This window comes from Panthera pardus, unplaced genomic scaffold, assembly GCF_024362965.1.
Source record: "Panthera pardus isolate Hobbes unplaced genomic scaffold, ASM2436296v1 HiC_scaffold_7, whole genome shotgun sequence".
Lineage (NCBI taxonomy): Eukaryota > Metazoa > Chordata > Mammalia > Carnivora > Felidae > Panthera > Panthera pardus.
This window is the reverse complement of record NW_026527002.1, coordinates 60,437,405-60,464,777: the sequence shown is the minus strand read 5'-3', so window position 1 is coordinate 60,464,777 and position 27,373 is coordinate 60,437,405. Positions and strand designations below refer to the sequence as shown.

The 27,373-nt window shown below is 36.7% G+C and overlaps 1 long non-coding RNA gene across 1 annotated transcript in view; it reads left to right on the top strand.

The window, feature by feature from the left end:
* LOC109273240 (uncharacterized) overlaps nucleotides 1-24,281 on the top strand; it is a 62,370-nt gene extending 38,089 nt beyond the window's left edge. Inside the window, exon 3 of the long non-coding RNA XR_008419875.1 lies at nucleotides 20,421-24,281. This is a non-coding gene — a long non-coding RNA (uncharacterized LOC109273240). The remainder of the gene's footprint in view (nucleotides 1-20,420) is intronic.
* The last annotated feature ends 3,092 nt before the right edge of the window (nucleotides 24,282-27,373 follow it).

Below are 27,373 nucleotides of genomic sequence, written 5' to 3'. Positions count from 1 at the left end.
TTTTGGTACAATTGTAAGTGGGATTATTTTCTTAACTTCTTTTTCTTCTACTTCATTATTAGTGGATAATAATACAACAGATTTCTGTATATTAATTTTGTATCCTGCAACTTTACCAAACTCACTTCTGTATACAGTATCATGTCATCTGCAAGTGGTGAAACTTAACTTTTTCCTTACTTGATGCCTTTTATTTCTTTTTCTTCTCTGATCGCTGTGGGTAGGACTTCCAGTACTATGTTGAATAAAAATGATGAGAGTGGGAAAGCTCCCAGACTTTCACCACTGAGTATGAGGTTAGCTGTGGGTTTTTCATATATGACCTTTATTATTTTGAGTTGTGATAAAGAAGGCAAGAATATACAATGGGGAAAAGATAGTCTTTTCAACAAATGGTGTTGGGAAAACTGGATAGTTACATGCAAAAGAATAAAACTGGATCACTTTCTTACACCATACACAAAAATAGACTCAAAATGGATTAAGGACCTAAATGTGAGACCTAAATCCATAAAACTCCTACAAGAAAACATAGGCAGTAACTTATTTGACATAAGCCAGAGAAACATTCTTCTAGATATGCCTCCTCAGGCAAGGGAAATAAAAGCAAAAATAAATAAGTGGAACTACACCAAAATAAAAAGCTTCTGCATGTTGGAGGAAACCACCAACAAAACAAAAAGGCAACCTATTGAATGGGAGGAGATATTTGTAAATGATATATCCAATAAGGGCTTAATGTCCAAAGTATATAAAGAACTTATACAACCCAACATCAAAAAGAACCAAATAATCCAATTAAAAACGGGCAGAGGGCCTGAATAGACATTTTGCCAAAGAAAACATAGGAATAAATGGATGGCCAACAGACACAAGAGAAGATGCTCAACATCACTAATCATCAGGGAAATACAAATAAAAATCACAATGAGATATCACCTCACACCTGTCAGAATGGCTAAAATAAAAAACACAAGAAATAACAAATGTTGGCAAAGATGTGGAGAAAAAGAAACACTCATGGGCTGTTCGTGGGGATGCACACTGGTGCAGCCACCGTGGAAAACAGTATGGAGGTTCCTCAAAAAATTAAGAAAGAATTACCATATGATCCAGTAATTCAACTACTGGTATTTCCCCAAAGGAAAAAAAAAAACACACTAATTTGAAAAGACATATGCACTGCTATATTTATTGCAGCATTACTTATGATAGCCAATATATGGAAACAACCCAAGTATCCATCGATAGAGGAATGGATAGAGATGATGTGGTATGTGTATGCACAAACACACACACACACACACACACACACACACACACACACACAATGGAATATTACTCAGACATTGAAAGGATGAGAGCTTGCCATTTGCAACATGGATGGATCTAGAGGATATAATGCTAAGTGAAATCAGTCCAAGAAACATAAATTCCATATGATTTCACTCATGTATGGAATTTTTTTTAAATTTTTTTTTCAACGTTTTTTATTTATTTTTGGGACAGAGAGAGACAGAGCATGAACGGGGGAGGGGCAGAGAGAGAGGGAGACACAGAATCGGAAACAGGCTCCAGGCTCCGAGCCATCAGCCCAGAGCCTGACACGGGGCTCGAACTCACGGACCCTGAGATCGTGACCTGGCTGAAGTCGGACGCTTAACCGACTGCGCCACCCAGGCGCCCCTCATGTATGGAATTTAAGAAACAAAACAAATGAACAAACAGAGAAAAAAGAGACCAAAAAAAAAAAAAAAAAAGGCCAGACTCTTAACTACAAAGAATAAATTGGTGGTTGCCAAAGGGAAGGTGGGTGGGAGAGGGGTGAGATAGATAAAGGAGATCATGAGTATACTTATCATAATGAGCACTGAGTAATGTATAGAATTATTGAATCCTTATATCGTACACTGTATATTAATTATACTTTGATTAAAAAAAGAAAGGGGCACCTGGGTGGCTCAGTCAGTTGAGCATCCAATTATTTATTTTGGCTCAGGTCATGATCTCATGGTTGGTGAGATTGAGCCCCATGTCAGGCTCTAGGCTGACAGCATGGAGCCTGCTTGAAATTCCCTCTCTCTTCCTCTGTCCGACTCACCCACTCACACTCTCTCTCAAATTAAATGTGTGTGTGTGTATACATACATAAAAATTTAAAAATAATAAGAAGGTTCTGATTGGTTTGATAGTTGTATTTCTTATGGCAAATTAATAGGTGGCTCTTTTTGTTTGACAAATCAGAAAGCAAAAATGTGGCTCATATTTATGTAACCAGGTTGAGAGTCAAATAAACTTCCTATAGTACATTCTTTCCTCTAAACATAATACATAAACTTATTAATCAAGTGTGAACCTTTCTTCCAATGTCAGCATTATAAATCGGCTCTGTCTTATACCTTAAAAATTTTCACCAGAACGGGAACATTTCTATTTAAATAAAAAAGCTATAAGCCAAAGATCTTATTCTAGGAGTTGTTTAAATTTTTAAACACCTCTCAATGGATATTTATGAGTCTTGGACCAGAGAATCAATTTTTGTCTTTCTAGTAACTACTTGAGATTATGAAATTCAGTAGAAATATTTTATTATATTAATTAAGAAACATTTTAGGCACATGTTTAATAGTAATAGCAATCAAACAGTATTATTAATGAAGGGGTGGATGTAAAAAAAATGCTATTCCTCACTAAAACTTATCTTGATTCACTTTCTAAAAATAACTCAATATATTTTATTTCTCTGATACATTTATTACAATTCTCTGTGAATATCATTTAGCCTAGGTAGGATATTTCATTAATTAAGTATAAATTGTACTTGTCAAAGCAGGAACTAATAAAGTTATGTGTAAGTATTAACATAACTGAGCATAAATGATGAAAATTAATCTAACCAAGATGCCAATCATAAAAATAAATTACATGGGTTGAAGAAAAATGTGAACATCAAATAAAAAAGAGGAATTGCATTCTAAATCTAAGGCAAGGTACATGGGTAGGGTTGACTTCCAGATAAAGACAGTTTTAGGTTCACAACTATAACCAGTCTTAACTTCAAACTAACAAATTTTAATTTAGTTTCTTATCCTGAGCTGCATCCATATGTCTCTATTTCATGATGAATACCATCAAGAATGACAATGCAGGATGAGTTAAACCATCATGAAGCTCCTCCTAGAATAAAACGCCAGCAATGTGAGGGTAAAGAAGACAAATTAAGTCTAAAATTAATGCACAGGGACATCTGGGTGGCTCAGTCGGTTAAGTGTCCAACCAGCTCAGGTCGTGATCTTACAGTTCATGAGTTTGAAACCCGCGTCAGGCTCTGTGCTGACAGCTCTGAGCCTGGAGCCTGCTTCAGATTCTATGTCTCCCTCTCTCTCTGCCTCTTCCCTGTTCACGCTCTGTCTCTCCCCACCCCCCCCCCCTTAAAGTAAATAAACATTAAAAAAAATTTTTTGATAAAATTAATGCACATTACCAGCATCCCCAAAACACTGACTCATGAACAGGCCAAAGCAAACCCTTTGTTATACATTCTTCAATTTTCAATGTTTCCTGGATAACTCAGTAAGTATGGGATTTTTCCAACAGAAAACAAATGTCTCTCCAAGAAGCTATGAGTAAATAGTAGCAATAGTAGTGCTAATAGTAAATTGTCAGGAGAAACATTCAATGAAGGCAAAAAAAAAAAAAAAATGCACTAGGTTATTTCTATTTCATTGTTTCCATTCATTTTTTAAATTGAAGAATAATTTCTTATATTAGTTTCAGGTGTGTAATATTCAACAGTTCTATACATTACTACTTATTATGATAAATGTACTGTTGATTTCCTTTACCTATTTCACCCATCCCCCTACCCACTTCACCTTCCATCTGGCAACCACCAATTTATTCTGTGTATTTAAGAGTCTGGTTTTTTTTTGTCTCTTTTTTCTCTGTTCATTTTTTTTCTTAAGTTTCATACATGAGTGAAATCATATGGGATTTATCTTTCTCTGACTTACTTTACTTAACATTATTCCCTCTAGATCCATCCATTTTGTTGCAAATGGCAATATCTTATTCTTTTTTATGGCTGAGTAATATTCCATTATGCACACACATGCACACACAGAAACCCACAGTGATCTTTCTTATATTGTACTTTTCAATGCTCACAAACACCCTGTAAAATAGTCACTTTGAACTATTCCCATTTTACAGATGAGGAAACTGAAGCAGAGAGAAGCCAAGTAATCTTATGTTGGAAGATGGACCAGATGGTGGGGCTGGAAATATGAAGCCAGGCAGTCTGACTCTAGAATCTACATTTAAAAGCACTATCTGCCTCACTTCACAATCTTTTCTTTTTTTTTTTTTTTAATAGCATTTCAATAGAATGTCATATAGTTACTGAAACTTCAGGATTTTTTAAGTTTATTTATTTTGAGAGAGAGAGCAGGGGAGGGGCAGAGAGAGGGAGAGAGGGCGAGAGAGAGATTGAGAGAGAGAGAGGGAGAGAGAGAGTTTTGAGCAGGCTCCACACTGTCAGAATGGAGCCCAATGCAGGGCTCGATCCCACAAACCATGAGACCACGACCTGAGCGAAAATCAAGAGTTGGTTGCTCAACCAACTGAGCCACCCAGGCTCCCCACTTCATGATCTTTTCTTGATGTCAAGGGGACTCTAATACTTTGAGAACAGACATATAACCTCTTCTATTGTACTATTGAGTCTTATCATTTTAACAATTGCCAATTTGTGTGAGTTGCTTCCATTTAGTGGCAACAATGAAAGTGAACCCAGAAATTGTGATGACCACCAATTCTAAATTAACCATGTTACTACCATGGCCATCTGTGACATTGGCTACATGTTTGTACAGGTTCCTTCTTCATTACCAGGACTAAACTTCCTCCCTTGTCTACCTCACAACTCTCAAACCTTCAACACTCAGATTAAAAGGAATCAGTTGCCTATTTTAAAACGTGCTGATACTCCTGGGACAGTGCAATGAGTCACAACATCCTCTGGACTCCATAGCATCCCTGGAATTTTACTCATCTATCACTCACTACTTGAATTGTAGACAGTATGTGTACCTGCCTACATAAAAGCTTCATGGAGATAGGACCAGCATCTTATTTATCTTGGTCTTCCTTATCATACCAGTTATGTGCTTAAAAGAAATATACGCTGTTTGGGGCACCTGAGTGGCACAGTTGGTTAAGTATCCAACTTTGGCACAGGACAGGCACAGCACACTTACGGTTCGTGAGTTCAAGCCCTGCATTGGGTGAGCTCAAGCCCGCTTCAGGCTCTGCACTCTCTCCCTCTCTCTCCCTCCATCTCTCTATCTCTGCCCCTTGTGGGATATTCTCTCTCTCTCTCTCTCTCTCTCTCTCTCTCTCTTTCTGTCTTTCTGCACTTCACTCACACTCTCTCTCTCTCAAAAATAAATAATAAATTTTATTTAATGTAGGCTGTTTCATGAATGTTGTAGAAACATAAAATCTAGTCCAATCTTATTTTTGCTGTTTGAATTCCTTGTACTACAATTCTTCTAGTATATCTACTGAGGGCTACGTGAATGTGAGCATAGGGTCCAGTTGTTTTGTGAGTATTTAGCTCTGGGTATGAGGAAACTCAGGAATTGAGAAGAAAGTAAGTAAACATTAGGTATAAGATATTTTTATGTGTTTTTATATAAAAAGTAATACTAGTTGTAGAAAAATATAATCACAAGACAAATCTGTAATGGCATCACATTACTTTAACGTCTATATTCCGTCTAATCTTTTTAACAGCTGTTCTTAAGCTATTAAAAAATAAAAAGGAATAATAATAAAGCCTCTTGAAAAAGTAAAATATTTTAGTTAAGTGATATGTTAAAAAGAGTAAAGGAAATGAGTAGTTACTAAAGACAGATATGGTGATCAATAGTAATTCCATTCATTCATTCATCAAATTACTGTGACTTGGCATAGTATCCTGCACTGGTTAACCCCTGATAGATTAAACAGAACTGCAGAAAACATTTTCTCTTCTATCCAATAAGTTCACCCATGAAAAATTTCCAACCACCCACTGAGCAAAAACAAATTAGGGATAATCCCTGCCTTAGGTGAATATATATACTAATCTCTTGTCAACCTGTGGGGTCTATCATCCTGGAAAATCGTACTTTTGTCAAGCATTAGGTTGGCACAAACCAGGGTCTCATATAAAATAGGGAGTTATAATGATTGAAATGGCAATTTTAAATATATTCTTAAAAGAAGCAGCTTCCAAAACAAATCAGATCCATGGCATTAAAACCCAGACATATTAGGTAACACTTCTCATTAATCACCTTCTTCTGTTGTTCAGGATACATTGCTATGGTATCATTTTGCTAAGACAAAAATGATTTCTCCACAATTTTAATACCTTGCAGGTCTTTAAGGTCTTCATATGCTTGAACTAGCCCTTACTGGCTTGAAATGTAATGTGGTTAACACTTGCATTCTTGCTATTTGTTTCAACGTGCTCAGCAACATCTGCCTTATCATAAACGATCACAGTGCTTGAGGGCAAGGTTTTCCTGATCTCATATCTGTAGAGATGGAGCTTATACACACACACATACCACACACACACACACACACACACACACACACACACACACACACACTTTCTGTCTGTAATACCCTCATTAATTATACACCTGTGATCTCCAAGAGTGAAGAGCTAAATTTGGGTTCATTAACAAGACTGAACTAAACCACATATTTTTTCATTAATGTTGTTTATATATACAAGACCTCATTAGCTTTGTAAAAAAAAAAAAAAAAAATCAACGCCTAGTATGAGACAGAGCCCTATTTTGTAATGTTATTCCAAACCTGCCTCTGGGAAGAAATTAGCCCTCCTGAAAAAAATGGATAAGCATTTTCTCATGAGGTCTAATGGGTTTAAGACTTCTGAGAAAGCAATCATTCATCCACCCTCCCAGCTGACTCACTCAGTGACTATTACAAAACATTACTTTCTATGATTCAATACAGATTAGATAATCATCCCCTTTTCCTTTAAGTGTCCTTACCAAGACTGAATCCTTGAATTAAACTTCTAGATGCCTTTTTGCTTGTGTCTTGCTCATAATTAACTCCTCCAAAAACTTTTTTGAACATCTCCATTAGCATCATAGTTTACAAAAGAATCTTCTAGTAAAGAAGACAGTGAAATAAGCTGATAATTACAGTGCAGTGTAATAATGCCACTTTATAAATCTATCCAGTGTGATAGATGGAGATGTGTTGAAAGTAGACTAGGACTGGGTTAACACAAGAGAAATTGAAGGTTGGAGAATTTCTGTGAATATTTCATGGACCACTTTTCATTCAATGTGTCTGTTTAATCATTAGTTATAAGATAGGTATCATTTCCTACCTATTTTTTGCTAAAAGTACATTGTTTTACCTATGTGACAGCTCACGCAAATCTTTTGGGAATGGCTTGGAATTCAACCACCATGATAATGTCATTATTTATGAAAAAATATGTTACAAATTCTAACCAAAAAAAAAAAAAATCCCAAGTTGACATTTGAAACAGAGCCAATTGGTAATTCAAGACTTCTTGCTATCTGTGTGAGAGAATATAAAATGATGAAAATAATTCTTAGATAAATTCAACTGGATTATGCTCAGCAAGATCATTCTCAAAAAAGCAACTCTGATTAGTTGAGTTAAAGTCCCAGGTATTTGGTAATAGGAAGGAGAATTTCAGCTGATGGACACAATAACATTAGTCACAGTATGTAAATCTTCTGTTACAAATCAATCCATTGGCATTCTGGTGTGTGAATTAGTCTTTTGTAAGTTAAAAAGTCTGTGTTAGGGGCAGCTGGGTGGCTCAATTAAGTGTCTGACTTCAGTTCAGGTCATAATCTCATGGTTCATGAGTTCAAGCTCTGTATTGGGCTCTGTGCTGACAGCTCAGAGCCTGGAGCCTGCTTCAGATTTTGTGTCTCCCTCTCTGTCTCTCTGCTCCCCCCCACCTCTCAAAAATAAACATTAAAAAAAAAAAAGTCTGTGTTAATGCTAAAGTTGAGTCCTTGTATATACACACAAGGTAACAGAATCAGTCCAAAGGCTTTAACTAGATATTGACTCTGTCCTTGGTGCTGTCCAGGTAATATTTCTTATTCGCTTCATTGTTTGCTGTTAATGACTTGGATAAGGTTATAGCCAAAAAATTTCCAGAAGACACTGTTAACAAAATCAAAACTGAAAAAGACCTATATGAACTAAGATGAACCAAAAATTCACAAATAAGAAGCTAACTAAGAACAAATGTAGGAAACAATTGCACAAATCCAGGGAGATGTGACTTAACAGCAGCAGGTATAATAATAATTTTAAAAATCAGAGGGGCTTTGATTGACGGCTTATTATGGGTTAAATGTAGGATACAGAAAAAAGGTCATATGAACTTAGCCTATTTTCAAATGCAATTAATATTTAGTAACTTCTTATTTTACACTATGTTTGGGTCTTCCATATTATCATTAAAGGTTTACAATGAGAAAGGAGATCAATCAGTTTTATTCTGTGAAGGCCAGACCCCATTTGAAGAACAGTGCTATGTTTGGATCAAAAGGGGACAGTTTTGTATGTTGAATGGAATTGCATGTTTGGGCTTGCAAGTTTTTAGTGAAATAAATTCTCCATAGAAAATGTCTAACAGTATTTATTATAGAAAGGTGTTTAATACAGAATTTCATGTTTACCATTTGCTGAATTCTAAAAAGTGAAATGGTTAATAGAACAGGGTGAACTTGTATGGAACATTGTTCAATTTTTACCATCTGAAGAGTGCTCCTGAAAAGTATCTCAACCTCAGATGACTTCAGCTTGACAGTCTAATGGTTGAATCAACAATTTCTGATATTGGCTGATAGCTAATTTTTGTCTGCATCATATCTGTTAAAAAAAAATTCACTTAATCCCATAGAGATATCTTCTTAAAGTCAAATAAAATGAGAATCACCTAATTAAATCAATGAGCAGACTTCAATCTTTGGCAAAACCAATCTCAGCATAGCAGCAAAGGTTTTTTTCCATCAGGGAAAAGGACTTTCATTCAACCCTGAATTTAGGACAAACTCTACAGAAGTGGAGTTCCATGAACTATTAATTTAACAGATAAGAACTAACTCCCAGATGTTTCATGCTATTTAAAGTGAAAGATTCATTTGCCTCTGAGCTACACTCAGAAAACTTCAGATAGTAAAAGGCTTTTCAACATAAATGAACTAAGAAAATTACATGAAAGTCAATTTGCTTTCCTACTTGGAAACTTTCAACTTCTGGGATGAAAAAATGAGTACAATTTTCCATAAATTTATGGATCCAACTATGTGAATGCAAACACCAATAATATATCTTAATGGAAACATGGGAAGTTATTGCTGGCATCCTCTACTTCCCCATTAGAAAACCAAAAGACTGTCTGTTCTCCCATATTTCACGAATTGGACTAGTTGGTCTCTATGGCCTGTATTTGGAACAAGAATAATAAATGCAATCTGGGATGAGTTGTAAAACCACACTAGATGGGCTGGAATGGCACAATTTAAAGGAGACACTGGGTTCTTAATCCCATCTTTAGACTTCAGGCAGAGTTTTTATTTCCTTTTATTGGGAAAGACCTGCAGGATGCAGCAGAGACAACTGGCAAAACTAAATTTCCAAAAGCCAAGTACAACTGAGCACATGGTTATGGAGTCAGACAGACCTCGTTTCAGAGTGTGTCTGCCACTTACTATCAGATATTTAAACCTCCTTCCATCTCAGTTTCTCTAGCTATGATATGGGATAAAAATATTACCTACAGCAGAATAAATAATATATAGATATCATAATATATGCATATAATATTTCTTTCTAGAAACTAAATAGTGCCATGTCTAATTTCACTCCCCACCTATCAAAGTTCCTTTACTATAGAAAATGCTGAAGAAATATCAGTGATTATCAATATCATTATTATAGTTATTGGCAAGAGTTAACATTGGCCCAATGGTTACAATCAGTCTATGAACCTAGACTAAAGGTTTAAATACAACCTCCACTCTTTCCTAGTGACCTTGGATAAGTTACTAAACCTCTCTGCTATCAATTTCCTTGTCTATAAAATGGGTATGGCACTTAATTCATAAGGTTTTCATAAGGGTTAAATAAATTAACACCTAAAATGTGCTTAGATTCTCAACAAATGATATTGGAACAACTGGATATCCACATGCAAAAAAAAAAGGAGGAAGAGGAAGGGGAGGAGAGGGAGAAGGGGGAGGATGAGGAAGACCAGGAAGACCTTACACTCTTCACAAAAATTAACTCAAAATGGGTCACAGACCTAAATGTAAAACACAAAACTATAAGAAAAATTAAATAACTTTAGTTTGTTGATGATTTTTTAGATAAAGCAACAAAGGCACAATCTGTGAAAGGAATAATTGATAAGCTAGACCTCTTTAAAATTAAAATTTTCTGGGGGACCTGTGCGGCTCAGTTGGTTAAGCCTCTGACTCTTGTTAGTCTCAGGTCATGATCTCATGGTTTGTGAGATGGAATCCTGCATGGGGCTCTCTACTGTCAGCACAGGGCCTGCTTGGGATTCTCTCTCCCTCTCCCTGTCTCTCTCTGCCCCTCCTGTCTCGTGCATGCTCTCTCTCTATCTCAAAATAAATAAACTTTTTAAAAAGTTAAAGTTTTCTGATCTTCCAGATATCAAGAAAATAAAAAGACAAACCACATAGTAGAAAATATTCTCAAAATACATATCTATTAAAGGAATGTTATCCAAATTATACAAAGACCTTTTAAACTCAACAATAAGCAAACTACCTTAACACATACCTTACCAAAGAAAATGCATGATGGCAAATAAGCATACAGAGAGATACTCCATATCATATGTCATCAGGAAAATGCAAAGTAAAACAATGAGATACTACTATGCACATATTAAAATGGTCAAATCCATTGACAACACCAAATGCTGATGAGGATGTGGATCAACTTTCATTGCTGATAGGAATGCAAGGTGGTACAGGCATTTTGGAAGATAGCTGTGGCTTCTTACAAAAGTAAACATATTCTGACCATAAAATCCAGCAATCATGCTCCGTGGCATTTACCCAAAGGAGTTAAAAACTTACGTCCACACCAAAATCTGTACACAGATGTTTACAGCAGCTTTATTTGCAATTGCCAAAACTTGGAAGCAGCCAAAATTTGCTTCAGTAGATGAATGGATAAATAAACTCTGGTATCTCCAGACAGTAGACTATTATACAACACTTTTTTTAATGTTTGTTTTGAGAGAAAGAAAGAGGGAGCATGAGCAGGGGAGAGAGAGAGAGAGAAGAGGAAGAAAATACCAAGCAGTTTCCTGTGCTGTCAGCACAGAGCCTGATGTGGGGCTGGGTCTCAGGAAATGTGAGATCATGACCTGAGCTGAAATCAAGAGTCAGATGCTTAACTGAACCACCCAGATGCCCCTCAACACTTTTCAAAAAAGAGCTATCAAGCCATGAAAAGACATGGAAGAACTTTAAATATATATTACCAAGTGAAAGAAGCCAATCTGAAAAGGCTACATACTGTATGATCCCAACTGTATGACATTCTAGAAAAGGCAAAACTATGGAGACAGCAAAAAGATCAGGGGTTGCCAAGAGTTGAGAGAGGAGGGATGAATAGGCAGAGCACAGAGGATTTTTAAGGCTGTGAAAATAACCCTGTATGATACTATAATGGTGGATACATGAGAGAAGACATGTTGCTCTAGCTCATTGTAACACTGAGCATGTTTAGAGAACTTTGTTATGATCTGTGTTAGATCTCATTGTCAATTGTACATGTGACACTTGTCCTTCCACACTCACCCTTTTACAGTAATTCCTTTTTTTAAAATTTAATTGTTTTTCTATAAAAATTGTTACCAAGTGTAAACCATCCAATTTGTAACCACAAATAGAAATACAAACTACAGAGTAACTGAATCATCCTCTCATGATGTTTTGTAGCCATGAGAACTGAAGGGTCAAATGGAGCTCTTCATCTTCTTGATAAAATTGCTCAGGTCAGGGGTGCCTGGGTGGCTCTGTCGGTTAAGTGTCCGACTTCAGCTCAGGTCATGATCTTGTGGTTCATGGGTTCAGGCTCTACTCTGACAGCTCAGAGCCTGGAGCCTGTTGCAGATTCTGTGTCTCCCTCTTTCTCTGCCCCTCCCCTGCGCTCAGTCGCTCGTGTTCTCTCTCTCTCTCTCTCTCTCTCTCTCTCTCTCTCTCTCAAAAATAAATAAACATTAATTTTTTTTTAATTACTCAGGTCTGATGACTTCAGGGGCTCCCCAAACTGGCTTTGTCTCCCTTGTATTTCACAGAATAGTAGAAAATATTAAAGATTATACATCATTTGCTTTCTAAACATGTTTTGACCTTGTATTTTCCTGGTTCTTCTCCTTCCTTTTTGATTTCTTTCTCTCTTACCCATTTTGCTGCCTTTTAGTCATTGTTCTGTGCTTCAACACCTGGTGTCTTTAAGGCTCTGGCTTCAGCAAGCAATTCTTCTTTTGGTTAATTCCTTTAATAATAGTCTAATCTACTCCCTTAGAAGATGATATCCAAAAATATGCCTTTGCCTGTATCTTCCCATGAAGATTCTGGTGTCAAACAAGATATGTCCTTTTGGTTGTCTGGTTGTTAGACTCATATCTGGCATCAAAGACCTGTTTTAGCCTTAAAATACCCCAAACAAAGTCCTATTATGATAACACAAACTCCTATTACCAATAAACATTGGCCACCTTCCCAACTAAATATTCCATCAAAGGGAGTTTGCTTATGCTGGTCGCCATATCTGGACACTCATTTACTTTTTCTTCCACCCACTTGTGCATCTAACAAGAGGCAGCTCCAGTCCAGTCCTTCTCCCTCCCTGAAAGTCTATTTCATATTCTTTTCACCCTTCTTCCAGCAAGGGTCCTGAGTACTATTGAGTTCATGGCTTATTCTTTCGTTGTTTTATATACAATAGTTCTTTTCTGTGCAACTAGATAAGAAACTATTCTAAGGACTCAAGCCTAAGTCCTCAGTTTTATTTCCAAAGCACAATAGCCCATTGCTAAACCTCTAATAGCAATGCAGTAAATAACTGGTGATTGACTTAGTATTATGATATGACTCTGACAGTAAGAGATACAGTCCCTTCCTTCATGTAGCTTACAATCTAGTCTGAAAACTAGATATTAAAATAGCAATTATTACCAATAATTATGTAACTAGGGTTGCAATTAATACTAAAATTGTCTCTAAGATCCAATTTTAAATCACTACGTCTCTCTTCACTGAGTCTTTCTGCTCCCATATTCATGAAGGGAGCTGTCTCTTCCAAATTTCAAGCTCAGATTTATTTTTAAAATTGTTTCACTCCTCTGACTCTTACTCTGTGGTTCTCAAACCTGGGTGATTTTGCCCCCAGGAGACATTTTGGCAATGCCTAGAGACATATTTGGTTGTAATTTAGGGAGGGAGAGGGAGATGTTACTGGCATCTGGTAGGTGGAAGCCAGAGATACTTCTAAAAATCCTAGGCACTGGACAGCTGCCATGACAAATAATTGTACAGCCCAAAATAACAATAATGCCAAGGCTGAGAACCTCTGCTCAAATGCTTTCTCTCTCAGATGTCTTCTGAGTAGTTTTCTTCTCAGCCCACCTTCCATGTGTTTTTCTTAATCTCTAGAGTTATACATGATTATAATGACCACACAATGGTTTTTACAATAAGATCTCTTTTGCCTCAGACAGAAACTAATATTCAGAGAATATGTATATTATTTGTGAGGGTGGAGTATTTGTCATAGAAAGATAAATGTAAGTTGCTGTCTCCTACAGAAATGAGTTTATTTTCTCACTCTTAGCCTTCCATCGGAAATAGGTAGTATGTCAAAGACAGCCTGCTTATTATTCTCCATCCTTAAGACATGTTTCCATGGTGCATCTGACAACTTACACTCAGATTTTCTTCAGATATAATGACTGTACTATAATAAACCTGAAGCCTATCGTAAAAATCCCCTAAATGGTGATTTAATCATGTAACCCATCAATTCTTCACACAAAAATGTTACATCAAAGATGCATGTATTTTTAAATTTTTCATTGATAATATCTAAAACAAATAAATTTAAAAAAAACACCAAACTACACATAGCATCTTTAATAGCACAGAATGTTATCTAAAAGCACAATGGCTTCCAATAGATTGGTATCAGTTCTTTCATTTCAAGAAGCATATGTTAGTTTGAATCCTATTTGAATCTTGAATATCCTAGTTCAAAATACAAATAATATAGCAAACCAAGAGATTAATTACTTTAGAAATCTCTGAAGAAATTTCTACTTTGAGATCTCATGTCTTCACTTCATCCAGCCACTCTGGTCTCCATACTGTTCCTTGAAACTTGCAGGGAAGCTTCTGTCTCAGAGATTTTCACCTTGTTCGCTCTCCCCAAAACTCACACGTCTCATCCTCTTACTCCATTCACGTCTTCACATGTCACTTTCTTGGGGGGACTTCCCTCACCCCCTCGATACTCTCCACATTTCCTGCACTACTTTTCTCCACTGCGCTCATCACTAACATGCCAAATATTTTACTTGTTTGTTATAGTAAGTATTCAATAAATGTGTGCTGCGTTCGTTTAGTAAATAAAAAGGAAGGAAAGATGGGGATGCCAGCAACATCCGTCCTGCTGGAGTGGATTTAGTAGGCATGGTCTGCTCTGGAGCGCTATTTCTAGTGGCAGTTTGAACTCCAGTCCAAAGCCAAGGTGGTGTGATCATGGAACCAAGTGTCCCAACAATGCCTTCCTGATTTTTCAGCTTCCTGACAGTGGTAGAAGTTACTCTTCCTCAGTTGATATTCTGAGAGTCACTCTTGGAGACACAGCTAGAGCCAGCCCTTCTCCACAATCTACCTCATTCACCTTAGATTATCCAGATGCTGCCTATTAGACACAACAGTATATCCCCATTTTACAACTAGGAAGCTGAACATCAGGAACACTAAAGAACAATAAGTCAAGCTTAAGTTTATATGATCACACAAATGAAATGAACACTTCTAGATTCCTCTTTCAGTGACTCAGAATAGTTAAGATTTACTTGGTACCAGATATTCCTCCTCCTAATCCCTCAGAAACATCGATTTCTGGAACTGAGGAATACATATATTCTTTCCAGCCGCCCTTTGCCTGGAATAGTTTGCACCTGCTACTGATGCCTGTTAAGACTGCTCCCAAGAGGCAAGAAAATCTTGTATCTCAGTATTTGAGTGTTTTTACACAATGATCCTGTATGGTATTTTTGTGGAATTTTCAGTGTATGTTGTACTGGGAAACTCCAATTAAGTCACAAAAATCATTTGGTATGGTTATGAAACATCCGTTGTGGGTTTACAGTGCATATTACGGATTCAAATCTTCTTGCAACTAAAAGTGGCTTGTTTTCCTTCTGTGATTACTCAGTTGATGACTTCTGTGATTTGGGACAATGAAAGACTGAGAATCTAGCTGTTGCTTCCTGTCTTTTGCACATTCTGTTGAACCAGCTAAACTGTTTTTGTGTCTACTTATCTTTCGTGGATCTGTGGAGTTTGCTTTTGAAACTGAAAACGTTTTTGGAGAAAAAAACCATCTCAGAAAAATATCACGGGGGGAAATCCTCTCCATTATTTATATAATGTTTATACAAACAAGCCAAGGACAGGCTACTTCTCCGAAGAGACAAACTTGGTAAGAGAGGATTCCATAATATAGGAAGCAAATGAAGGAGAAGATATCAGAGGATGAATTTTTTCATAGATACTTGAAACTTAGTAATACAAGGTTGTCAAATAACATGTGTTAACTATGTTATGGGGGTTTTTGGTGGGGGAGGGGGTGTGGGAGAAAGAAGGAGAGAGAGAATCTTAAGCAGTCTCCATACCCAGCACGGAGACTGACACAGGGCTCAATCTTACCACTGTGAGAGCATGACCTGAGCCAAAATCAAAAGTTGAACATTTAACCAACTGAATCACCCAGGTGCCCACCTATATTGAATTTTTAATAAATTGTTTTTTTCTGTTCACTTAAAGAGTTATTCTATGAGTGTTAAGAATTAGTCCAAGAAATTACAGAAGAAATGAACAGTCTTTCTAAAGTTGTAAGATAATAAGAAATTGTCATTATTAGTAAAAGTTATTAAAAGAAAAGAAATATTCTTTCTGCCATCAAAATCAACCATAAATCACCCCCTGCTTAAATAGAAATCAGACTCTCATAACAAAGAATGTGCCTGAAAGATGGCACTTTCATATTATTTAGCATAATAGTTTATTAGGTTTAAAAGAGAAGAGATAGAGAGGGGAGAGAGAAAGAATAAATTTTTTGCTACCATCAGGGGCACCTGGATGGCTCAATTGGATAAGCATCCGACTTTGGCTCAGGTCACAATCTCGTGTTTGTGGGTTCAAGCCCCATGTCGGGCTCTGTGCTGACAGCTCAGAGCCTGGAGCCTGCTTTGGATTCTGTGTCCCCTTCTCTCTCTGCCCCTCCCCCTGCTCATGTTCTGTCTCTCACTCTCTCTGTCAAAAATAAATGTTAAGAAAAAAATTTTTTTAATCTTTCATACCATCAGTATAAATTATATTTTTTAAAATGATTTTATATTAATTCTATCACAAAAAAAATTAGAAAAAGTTATCCTAAAAACATTTTATAGCAAAAATAAATAATAGGATAATTCTTAAAATGTACCAGGAAGGCTCAAAGCAGAGGAATTACCTTAAGTATATAGGGATTGGAGAAAGACCCTGCTACGCAAGGTCAGGCATGAGTAGAGTGGAAAAGGAATCCCTAGGAAGGACAAGTTTCATATTTAGATATGTAGGAAAGACCCAGAATATAAAGCATTAAATTTCACAGCCTGACACATTGCCACGCACATGATAGCTCATTAAAATATTTGTCAAATGCAGTTTGATACCAATGATGTCTGCTGAGCATTGGTGCATATGACAACTCCTTTCTTCCTTCTTCTTGTCTTAAATGGTGAAGTGATACCTAGAGCAACAGATACCATGTTCCAACCATGAAGCCACAATATTTTAAGGATGAAAGAGCAGAACTGTGAGGCTATCAAGGAACTTCTTCCACCAGATGTTTTGTCAAGTGAGATAATTAAATGTCTTATTCTTTATTCCTGAAACCACTGTTTTTTATTCCTTGTGGGGGAGGGGGTCATTTACTACTTTCAGGAAAAAAAATGCATTCTTAATTGATACACACCTAAAAGGAAAATTTTATCTTTTATCCTCAAAAATAGGCCTGGTCTGATTTCAAGACCCCTTTACCACAACACTCCCAGACAAAGAAACAAACAAAAAAGTCATCTGCTTGTTGATATCTGCAATTCTTCATTTAATGGAATACTTTATCTAGAACATGTGATATTGACTCATAATTGATTGTATAGCACCTGCTTTGGGCATTATCTTTGGGTCTGCTCCAAAAGAGAACTTCCTGTTTTGGGAACTTTTGGCTCACATATTCAGATAATCCTCAACATATCTATTTTTTAATTATTACAGGTTTCCTGGTTCAGCTATTGCTAAGCTTTCGTACTCAAATTAATCGCAATGCTACCATGCATTGCACACATAACACCTCTGAGGATTTTTCCTCATCAACCATATTTTTTCTGCATTCTTCCCTCAAATAGTCACAAAACACCCTTTGTGCCAGTTATCAATTTATTGTCTGTCAGCTCCAAATCCACCTTTCTTTGTCTTGCTTTGTGATACAGGGGCTGGACTAAGTGAACTTTTCCCTGTTGGCAGCTGGTGCAATGTTAGGCTTTGTCAGTAGGGGGCGTTGAAGAGACATTACTGGAGGAAGGGGCTGCACTTCCCGGTTCCTCTGTGCAGTTTTTGCTCCCCCACCCCCTAAAAGCAAGAAACCTAGGGGACGTCCAGGGGAGTTCACACTCCAGCAAGTAATGCCAGAACCACTGCAAAGTGTCTAGCACCGCAGAGGGTGGCTTCCCAGTGAGTTTCCCCAACATTCCAGAACACTGATTACCACCTAGTTTCATTGGGGCCCCAGCAGGTGGTGGGAGGTGGTTTTCAGCTGGCCCTGACTGGTGGCACTGCAGCAGATTTCTCTGCCATTAAGTAGGGCACAGCCACACCCTCTCCATCAGGGTCTGGATGTCAGTGTTTGCTTCCTTTCAAGTTTTTTCCTTTCATAGGTACTGATCCTGAGCTGTAGAAGTTATTCCCTCTACCTACTATTCTTGTAATCTGAGTTCTCTTTATTGCTTAGTTGTTAATCCTCTGTTATTAGTTAACTATTTAATCCCTTAGTAGTTAATTCCATGGGATAAGTTTATTAGTTCATTATTAAATAGTAACACTTTATGTTAAAATGTTCCACTCAAACTACTGAGCGATTTCTATCTCCTGGATAGATCCTGACTGACACATCATCTCTAGGTCACTCATAGGAATTCTGCATGGCGTATCTTTATTTCACACAAAGGTCAGGAGTCTACTAACTTCCAAATATCAGTTGTAATGTCAGGCCAAATTTCCAAACCTGGAAATCCAGTACATTAAATTTAGTCAATATATATTATTTTGCAAAGGTCCAGGAAAAGGAAAGACTCAAAAACATTGAATTTCAGTTGTGGTGATCTTCCTTAAACTCATTAAGATTCATTTTAATTGTGGTCCAAGACAACATTTCAAATATCAGTCTGAGAATTAAATTGCACATCTCGGGGCACCTGGGTGGCTCAATTGGTTAAGCGTCTGGCTCTTTGTTTCCAGCTCAAGTCATGATTGCAAGATTCATAGGATAAGCCCTGTGCCTGGTTCCACACTGCCAGTGTGGAGCCTGCTTGGAGTTCTCTCCCTCTCCCTTTATCTCTGCCCCTCCCACTCCCAAAATAAATTTTTTAAAAATTGCACATCTACATATTTCAAGTTTGGGGGTATGTTTGGGTATCAGAAATGGACTACTATTGCCTACAACTCAAGAATTTGAAATATTTTTTATTCCTGCTAATAGTGAGACTATAGGCAAACTACATTTTTTAATCTACACTTGCAATCCATCCTACTGAATATCAGAACATTTGAGATCCTTAGGCTCTTCACTATCCTTTGTCAAAAATGACCAATTATAGAGAAAATATTTACAAATCACATATCTAATAAGAATCTATTATTCAGAATATGTTAAGAATTCATACAACTCAACAAAGAGACAAAATAACCAATTAAAAATGGACAAAGTATTAGAATAGACATCCTTCAGAGAAGATATATAAATGGCCAACAAGGACATGAAAAAATGCCTAATGTCATTAGTCAGAAAAATGTCAATTAAAATCATAAGGAGATACCATTTCATATCGACTCAGAATTTTTTAAATGCAACATAAAATAACTAGTGTTGGTAAGGATATTGAGAAACTGGAACTCTGATACATTGCTGGTAGGAATCTAAAATAGTACAGACACTGGAAAAGAGTTATGCTGTTCAGTAATTACCATGTGACTTAGCAATTCCACTCCTAGGCATATACCCAAAAGAATTGAAAACAAGCATTCAAACAAATGTACACAAATGATCATAGCAACACTATTCACAATAGACAAAAGATAGAACCAGTACAAATGTTCATCAACTTATGAATGGATAAACAAAATCTGGTATATCTGGAACATTGTTCAGCCATAAAAATGAGTGAAGTACAGACAACAATGTGAATGACCCTAGAAAACATTATGCTAAGTTAAAGAATCAGGCAAAAAAAGTCACATATTGTGTAATTCCATGTATATGAAATATCCAGAATAGGAAAATCCATAGATTAGTGGTTTCCAGGGGCTGGAGAGAAGAGGAAATAGGAAATAACTGCTGAATGGGTATGGGGTTCCCTTTTGGGGTGATGAGAATATTCTAGATAGTAGTGATGGCTATACAACATTGTGAATGCACTACACTAAACGCCACTGAATTGTACACTACAAAATGGTTAAATGGTGAATTTTATATGTATTTTACCACAGTAAAAAGATAAATTATGAAAGGAGAGGAATTGGAGGTGGAAAACATAAACAATTCTTTCAAGAAGTTTTGTTCTAAAGGGAAAATGAGAGATGGTACAGTAGTTGAAAGGGGATGTGGAGGGACGAGTAAGTTTTTTAAACATTGGAAATCTTGCTGCTATGTAACAGTTATCAAATAGATGCTTATTGAATGGATGATTAGATGTAGGCAGAGCTTACCTGGGAATGAAAAGATGAAGACTGCCATTGATCTTCCAGATCCTTGACAGATGACATCATGATCCACCTTTGCCTCTGATACTCATAGCCTCACTTTGCTAAAGAAATGAATCATGGCAGGAGAGAAGCAACATAAGGCATGGAAAACCATAGAGCCTAACTAATGCATTGCTTAAAATATCAAGTAGATTTCACCCCAGTTGATCTTCCTATAGTGAGACAGTGGATAAAGGCTCTCTGCTTAACAACAAGGTATGTAAATGAGAAATCTTTTCAGTTTCCAATTGATGGTGAAAAAATTTGTTGAACTGAGTGTTTATACATAAGTGTACTTTAATAAATTCCAAGTGGTCAACAGCAAATGCCAGTTGAAAACCATTCTGTGAATCTTTGGAAATTTGCTTATTTAAGGTTAAAATTATTCACTTCTCAATCTCATTTTTTTTTTAATTTTTTTAAAATGTTCAGTATTCTAAACATATGCAAAGATAAAGAATTTAAAGTGATCCTTTATATGCACTTCACCCAAATTTGACAACTGTCAGCTCAGAGCCAATCCTGTTTTATTTATAGCCTTACCCACTCCTCTTCCTCCTTCTTGGGGATTATTTTGTAATACATGCCAAACATCCTATCATTTAACATATAAATATTTTAGTATGAATCTCTAAAGGATAAGAATGCTCTTTAAAAATATAACTACAAGTGGAACAAGATGGCAACAGAGTAGGAGGACACTAGGCTCATCTCGTGTCATGAACACAATTAGATGACTATCAAATTATCCTAAATACCCCGGAAATTGACCTTAATACAGAACAAATTCCACAACTAAAGGGAGAGAAGAGGCCACATCGAAGATGGCAGGAAGGCAGGATGTGGTTTAGGGAGAAATGGATCATAGGTGCTGCAAAGGGAAGGGAGCCATGGTCACAGAAAAGGGTGAGAGAGAGAGAGGAGCACACAGGAGAACACACAAGGAGGATGCTTCCCCAAAGCCATTGGCTTGGAAAACAAGAGGGGCTGAATTTTGTGAGTTCATGAAACCATCAGGGCTTAAAGCCTGGAGTGTTAAAAGTCAGTGAGCTTGGCTGGGATAGACCCCTGAGGGCACTGTCCTGCTCCAGGAGAGAAGGCAGGCAAACAACAGGGGGAGGGGCTGGGACAGACAGTGTGAAAACAACAATCTGAAGAATGCCTGGGGCACACAGTACGGATATTATTCACTAGTCTAGGAGCTTCCCTGTGAGGCAGTTTTCACAGTGATTCCTCTCCAGGAACAAAAGACCGTCTGGTGCCATTTCACTCTCCTACCCCTCAGCATAAACACAGAGCCACCCACAGGAAGCAGCGCAGCTCCAACACAGGCTACCTAACTTGCTTACACCAAGTCCCACCCCACTGCGGTCTGGAGGGATGGCTCTTCTCAGTCAACCTTGCCTCAGTACCAGCATGGCAGACCCTTTCCCAAGAACACTAGTGATGTGGAAACCTAACACAGGCTAAGGGCAAAGCACAAGCTAGCACATGACCACCACCACCACCACCCCAGGTGGGATATGTGTGATATTCCTCAGGCACTCCTGGCTGCCCAAGAACAAAGGAAAGGAAAGAAAACAAATGGTTAGCTGATAGAGATCACAGTCATACAATACATGGGTCTCCATCAGTTTACAAACATCTTAGTAAATTACAACAAAAAGGCAATCTTATCAATAGCCTAATCTCCAGAAACCTGTAGACTCAGTTTCCTGGAGCCCCAACATCACCCCTCCATAGTGATATGGGGAACAAAGGCAAGAAGGAAAATAGCAGGTAAAATTAAATTTCCTTATAACCTGCAGCCCATTGACAAATACTTGGGACTGGCAGAGCAGAACATTTCTCCAGGAACTCCCTACTCTCTTAATGTTAATGCTCTGCTAGAGGGAAAAACAACCTTACTTTGACAATAGCTAGACCTCTAATATCCTGTGAATCTTCTTTAGCATATGAAAATCTCTTTGAAAACTTTCCCTTGACTTTACCTTCTCCAACTCCATAGTATATAACCTGTCACTCTTCACAACCCCAGTGCAGCTCTTTCTGCCTATGGGTCCTTTCCCATGCTTTAACAAAATCACCTTTTTGCACCAAAGATGTCTTCAAGAATTCTTTCTTGGCTGTCCCCACCATCACCCCAAACCTCATTGCCAGCACAAACCCCTATCCACACCATGTCTCCTGACCAGAGAGTTCTACAGGGCCTCAGTTCTGGTGGAGTTGGTGTTGGATCTCATTTTACAAGCAGACCAGAGCACACCTAGTTAAAGTTGCCACATTTAGTCCAAGGACCAAACAATGCCCACTGCAGGCAAGAAGAGCCTCTGCAAATGAATGGCCTAAAGGATATAGAGCAGCCAAAACGCAACAGCAGAGCACATACAGTACACACTGGAGACACTCCATGAAGCACAGACCGTGGGTGCTATGTGACCTCTTCTTCATAAAGCCATTACTTTTAGGAGCAGGAGGCAAAAAAGGCTTTTCTAGAAAACACACAGAAGAAGGCAGAGACTTAGCAAAATGCCAAGATGGGGGAATGTGTCCCACATGAGAGAACAAGATAAGGTCACAGTCAGATATATAAGTGAAACAGATATAAGTAACATGCGTGATGAAGACTTTAAAGCAAAAATCATACGGATATTCATTGGGCTTGAGAAAAGAATGAAAGACAAGCATCCAACTCTTGATTTTGGCTCAGGTCATGATCTCACAGTTTCATGAGTTCTAGCCCCACATCAGGCTCTGTGTGCTAAACTAGCTGAGCCTGCTTGGGATTATCTGCCTCCCTCTCTCTCTGCCCCTCCCCCACTCATGCTTTCTCTGTCTCTCTCAAAGAAATTTTAAAAAAGAATCAATCAAAGATAAAGAATGCAATAAACAAGATTGGAAACAGCTTGATGCAATGAACAGCAGGCTGGAAAAAATAGAGGAATGAATTAATGACCTAGAAGACAAAGTAATGGAAAATAATGAAGCTGAACAAAAGAGAGAAAGAAAAATTATGCAACATAAGAATAGACTTGACGAACTCAGTGACTCCATTAGAATATAATAACATTTGTATTATAGGAGACCCAGAAGAAGAAGAGAGAAAATGGGGCAGAAAATTTATCTCAAGAAATAACAGCAGAAAACATCTCAAATCTGGGGGAAGAAATAGCTATCCAGATCCTTGAGGCACAGAGAACTCCCATTAAGATCAACAAAAGCAGGCCAACATGAATTAAATTTACAAAATGCAGTGATAAAGGAAAACCTTAAAAGCAGGAAGACAAAAGAAGGGCTTAACTTATAAGGGAAAACCCATAAGACTAGCTGGAGATTTCTCGACAGAAACTTGGCAAGCCAGAAGGTAGTGGCATGATATATTCAATGTGCTGAATGGGGAAAATCTGCAGGCAACAATACTCTATCCAGCAAGGCCATCATTCAGAATAGAAGAAGAGATAAAGAGTTTACCAGACAAACAAAAATTAAAGGATTTCGTGAACCAGCCATTTAAGAAATATGAAAGGGGACTCTTTGAGTGCAAAGGAGAGACCAAAAGTAATAAAGACAAGAAAGAATCAGTGAAAATCTCCAGAAACAATAACAAATCAAGTAATAAAATGGCACACAAAAACGTATCTATCAATAATTACGTTGAATGTAAATGGACTAAACACTCCAATCAAAAGACATAGGGTGCCAGAATGGGTTAAAAAAAATAAAATTAAAATTAAATAAATAAATAAAATAAAATAAACCCATCCATATGCTGCCTATAAGAGACTCACTTTAGACCTAAAGACACCTGCAGATTGAAAGTGAGGGGGTAGAGAAACATTTATCATGCAAATGGATGTAAAAAGAAAGATGTAAAAATTGGACAAACCAGGTTTTTTGTTCTTGTTTTTATCCTTCTTTGGTATCAGGGTAGTACTGGCCTCATGGAATTATTTTGAATGTGTTCTCTATTCCATCATATGTAAGATTTTGATAAAGATTACCATTAATTAAATGTTTATTAGAATTCACCAATGAACCCATGTAGTCTTGGGCTGTTCTTTGCTGGGAGATTTTTGATTCCTAATACAACATTCGTTCTTGTTATTGATCTAAGATAATTTCCCACATCTTGGATTCAAGATTCATGATTCAATCTTGATAAATTATGTATTTTTAGGAATTGTCTGGGTTTTTTCCTAAGTATCTGATTTGTTATTATATAATTATTTACAGTAATGTTATCATACTATGTTATTTTTGTGGTTATCTGTTGTATTGTTTTCTCTTCCATTTCTCATTTTGGTTTTTGAATCTTTTCTCTTTTTTTCTTAGTTAATGTAGGTAAAGCATTACCAATTTTATTTTTTTTTAAACTGGTGATTACTTTCAATATTATGTTATTGTTTATTCTGGTCCCTATTTATTTCTGATTCTTCTTTGTTATTCTTTTTCCCTGATAAATTTCAGCTAAGTTCCTTCTTTTTCTAGGTCCTTATGATGTAATGTTGTTTATATTAAATTTTTATCTTAATATAAGCATTTATAGCATAAATTTCTAACATTTGCTTCTGCTGCATCCCATAGATTTGAGAATAATGTGTTTTCTTTTTCTCTTATTTTGAGGCATTTTTTGATTTGCCATTTTATTTCTTATCCGGCTCATTGCTGGTGCAGTAGTGTACTGTTTAATATTTACAAATTAAATATTTAATATTTATTTACATTGTTGATTGTTCAGTATGTTTTTGTTGATCTTTAGTTTTGTACGATTGTGGTTGGAAAATACAATTGGTATGATTTCAGTCTTCTTAAATTTGTAATATCTGTTATTTCTCTTTGTATGTGATTTAACCAGAGGATTCTTCTTTGTGTACATGAAGAAAATGCATATTCTTTCTATTTTTCTTGGATAGAATGTTTTATACTTATCTTTTAGAACCATCTATTCTGAAGTATGCCTCAAGTAAAAAATGTTCTTGTTGAAAAAAATTACTTTAACTGAGGGTACTCACTCAAAACATATCCGAGGGGAGGTGGGTAGGGGGATAGGTGAAATAAGTGAAGGAGATTAAGAGTACACTCATCATGATGATCACTGAATAATGATGTATAGAATTATTGAATCACTATATTGTATGCCTGAAACTTACATAACACTGTATGTTAACTATACTGACATTAAAATAAAAAACTTAATAAAAAAGTGTTTTTAATTTTTAAAAAAGTAAATGGACAGAAAATATATATACCATACAAATAGTAACCATAAGAAGAGTGGAGTGGAATTACTTGCAGATAAAACAGAATTCAAGACAAAGATCATTATCAATGATAAAGACATTTTATAATGATAAAGGAATTTGTTGTTAGGAAGTTAAGTCTTATAACAGAGTTTTAAAATATATTAATTAAAAATTGATAGAAATAAAGGGAGAGATATTCAATTCCATAATTATAGCTTGAGATTTTAACATGCCTTATTGATAGAACAACTAGACAAAAAAAAAAAAAAAAATCAGTAAAGACATAAAGCATCAGAACATTTAAAAAATGATAAAATAAAAATATAACCACAATACCATTCCATATCTAAAATAAATAATTCTTTACTATCATCCTTTTGAACCTGACCTTCCATGAGCTAGTGGACAAAGAGTTTGTCCAGTTTTAAATGTATTTTTTTAATTTTTTTTTTTTTTTTTTTTTTTTTAGACAGAGCATGAGCTGGGGAGGTACAGAGACGGAGGGAGACAGAGTATCTGAAGCTGACTCTACCGACAGCAGAGAGCTCAATGTGGGGCCCAAACTCTTGAACTGTGAAATCATGACCTGAGCTGAAGTCGGACTCTCAGACGACTGAGCCACCCAGATGCCCTGAGATTGCCCAGTTTTATTCTGCAACTTAAAATCCTATCAGTGGTTGAAGTAAAACTTAAATTAAATCCAACTGATTCCAGACAAGAAGTACAGTGCATAAGAAAAGAGTTTTATATCAGATGCACCTTTGCCAATAAACGGTGATCAATTGTGGACCATCAAAGAAGCAGTTATTGTTACCTATACTCGTATAATGCTAAGGAGGAAAAGGTGCTAGTGAGAAAACATCTCCCAGGAATAATCCATGACTGCTACACCTTCATAATTCTACAGTATGTGCAGAGATTTCCCATATGGACTTGACATGCGAAAGAAAAATGCTGCTTGGTTTGGGAGATAGTATCTTGGAGAGAAATGTAATAGAGAGCTTTCTGGGGCTCAACAAATTCATCATGTACTAACAATTTCAGATAACATGAAATGCTGCCTTCCAAGGAAAACCATGAAGTATTGCCAGTGAACTTAAAGTCTAAAATAGGGAATTGCCAAGTCTTGGGATGAAACATGTAAATTTATTTCTTCACCATGAAGGTGGTTACTGGGAAAGCTAAAGGAAGATGCTGGAGAAACTGACCATGACTTTTGATTGATGGGTCCTGATTTTCTCCCTCATGATTTAAAATGGGTTGTTTTGTTTTGTTTTGTTTTTGTTTATAAAATTTTTAATGTTTATTTTTCAGAGACAGAGCATGAGCAGGGGAGGGGAAGAGAGAGATGGAGACACAGAATCCAAAGCAGGCTCCAGGCTCTGAGCTGTCAGCACAGAGCCTGACATGGAGCTCAGACTTACGAACTGTGAGATCATGACCTGAGCCGAAGTCAGACACTAATCCAACTGAGCCACTCAGGCACCCCTAAAATGGGTTTTTTAAAGAAAAATGGAATATATGACAAAGACTTGGAAGAACATATTTGGTGGAAGATTTATTATTTGCATGGCCAAAAAAATAATGAGGGGACAGGGTGCTTGAAAGTGAAGTTTATAGGTGACAAAATTCTTTCAATGAAATTATAAAACAGTACTCTATGAAAGACAACTAAATGATGTAACATATAAGACTGAGCTACTTGAAGTTAAA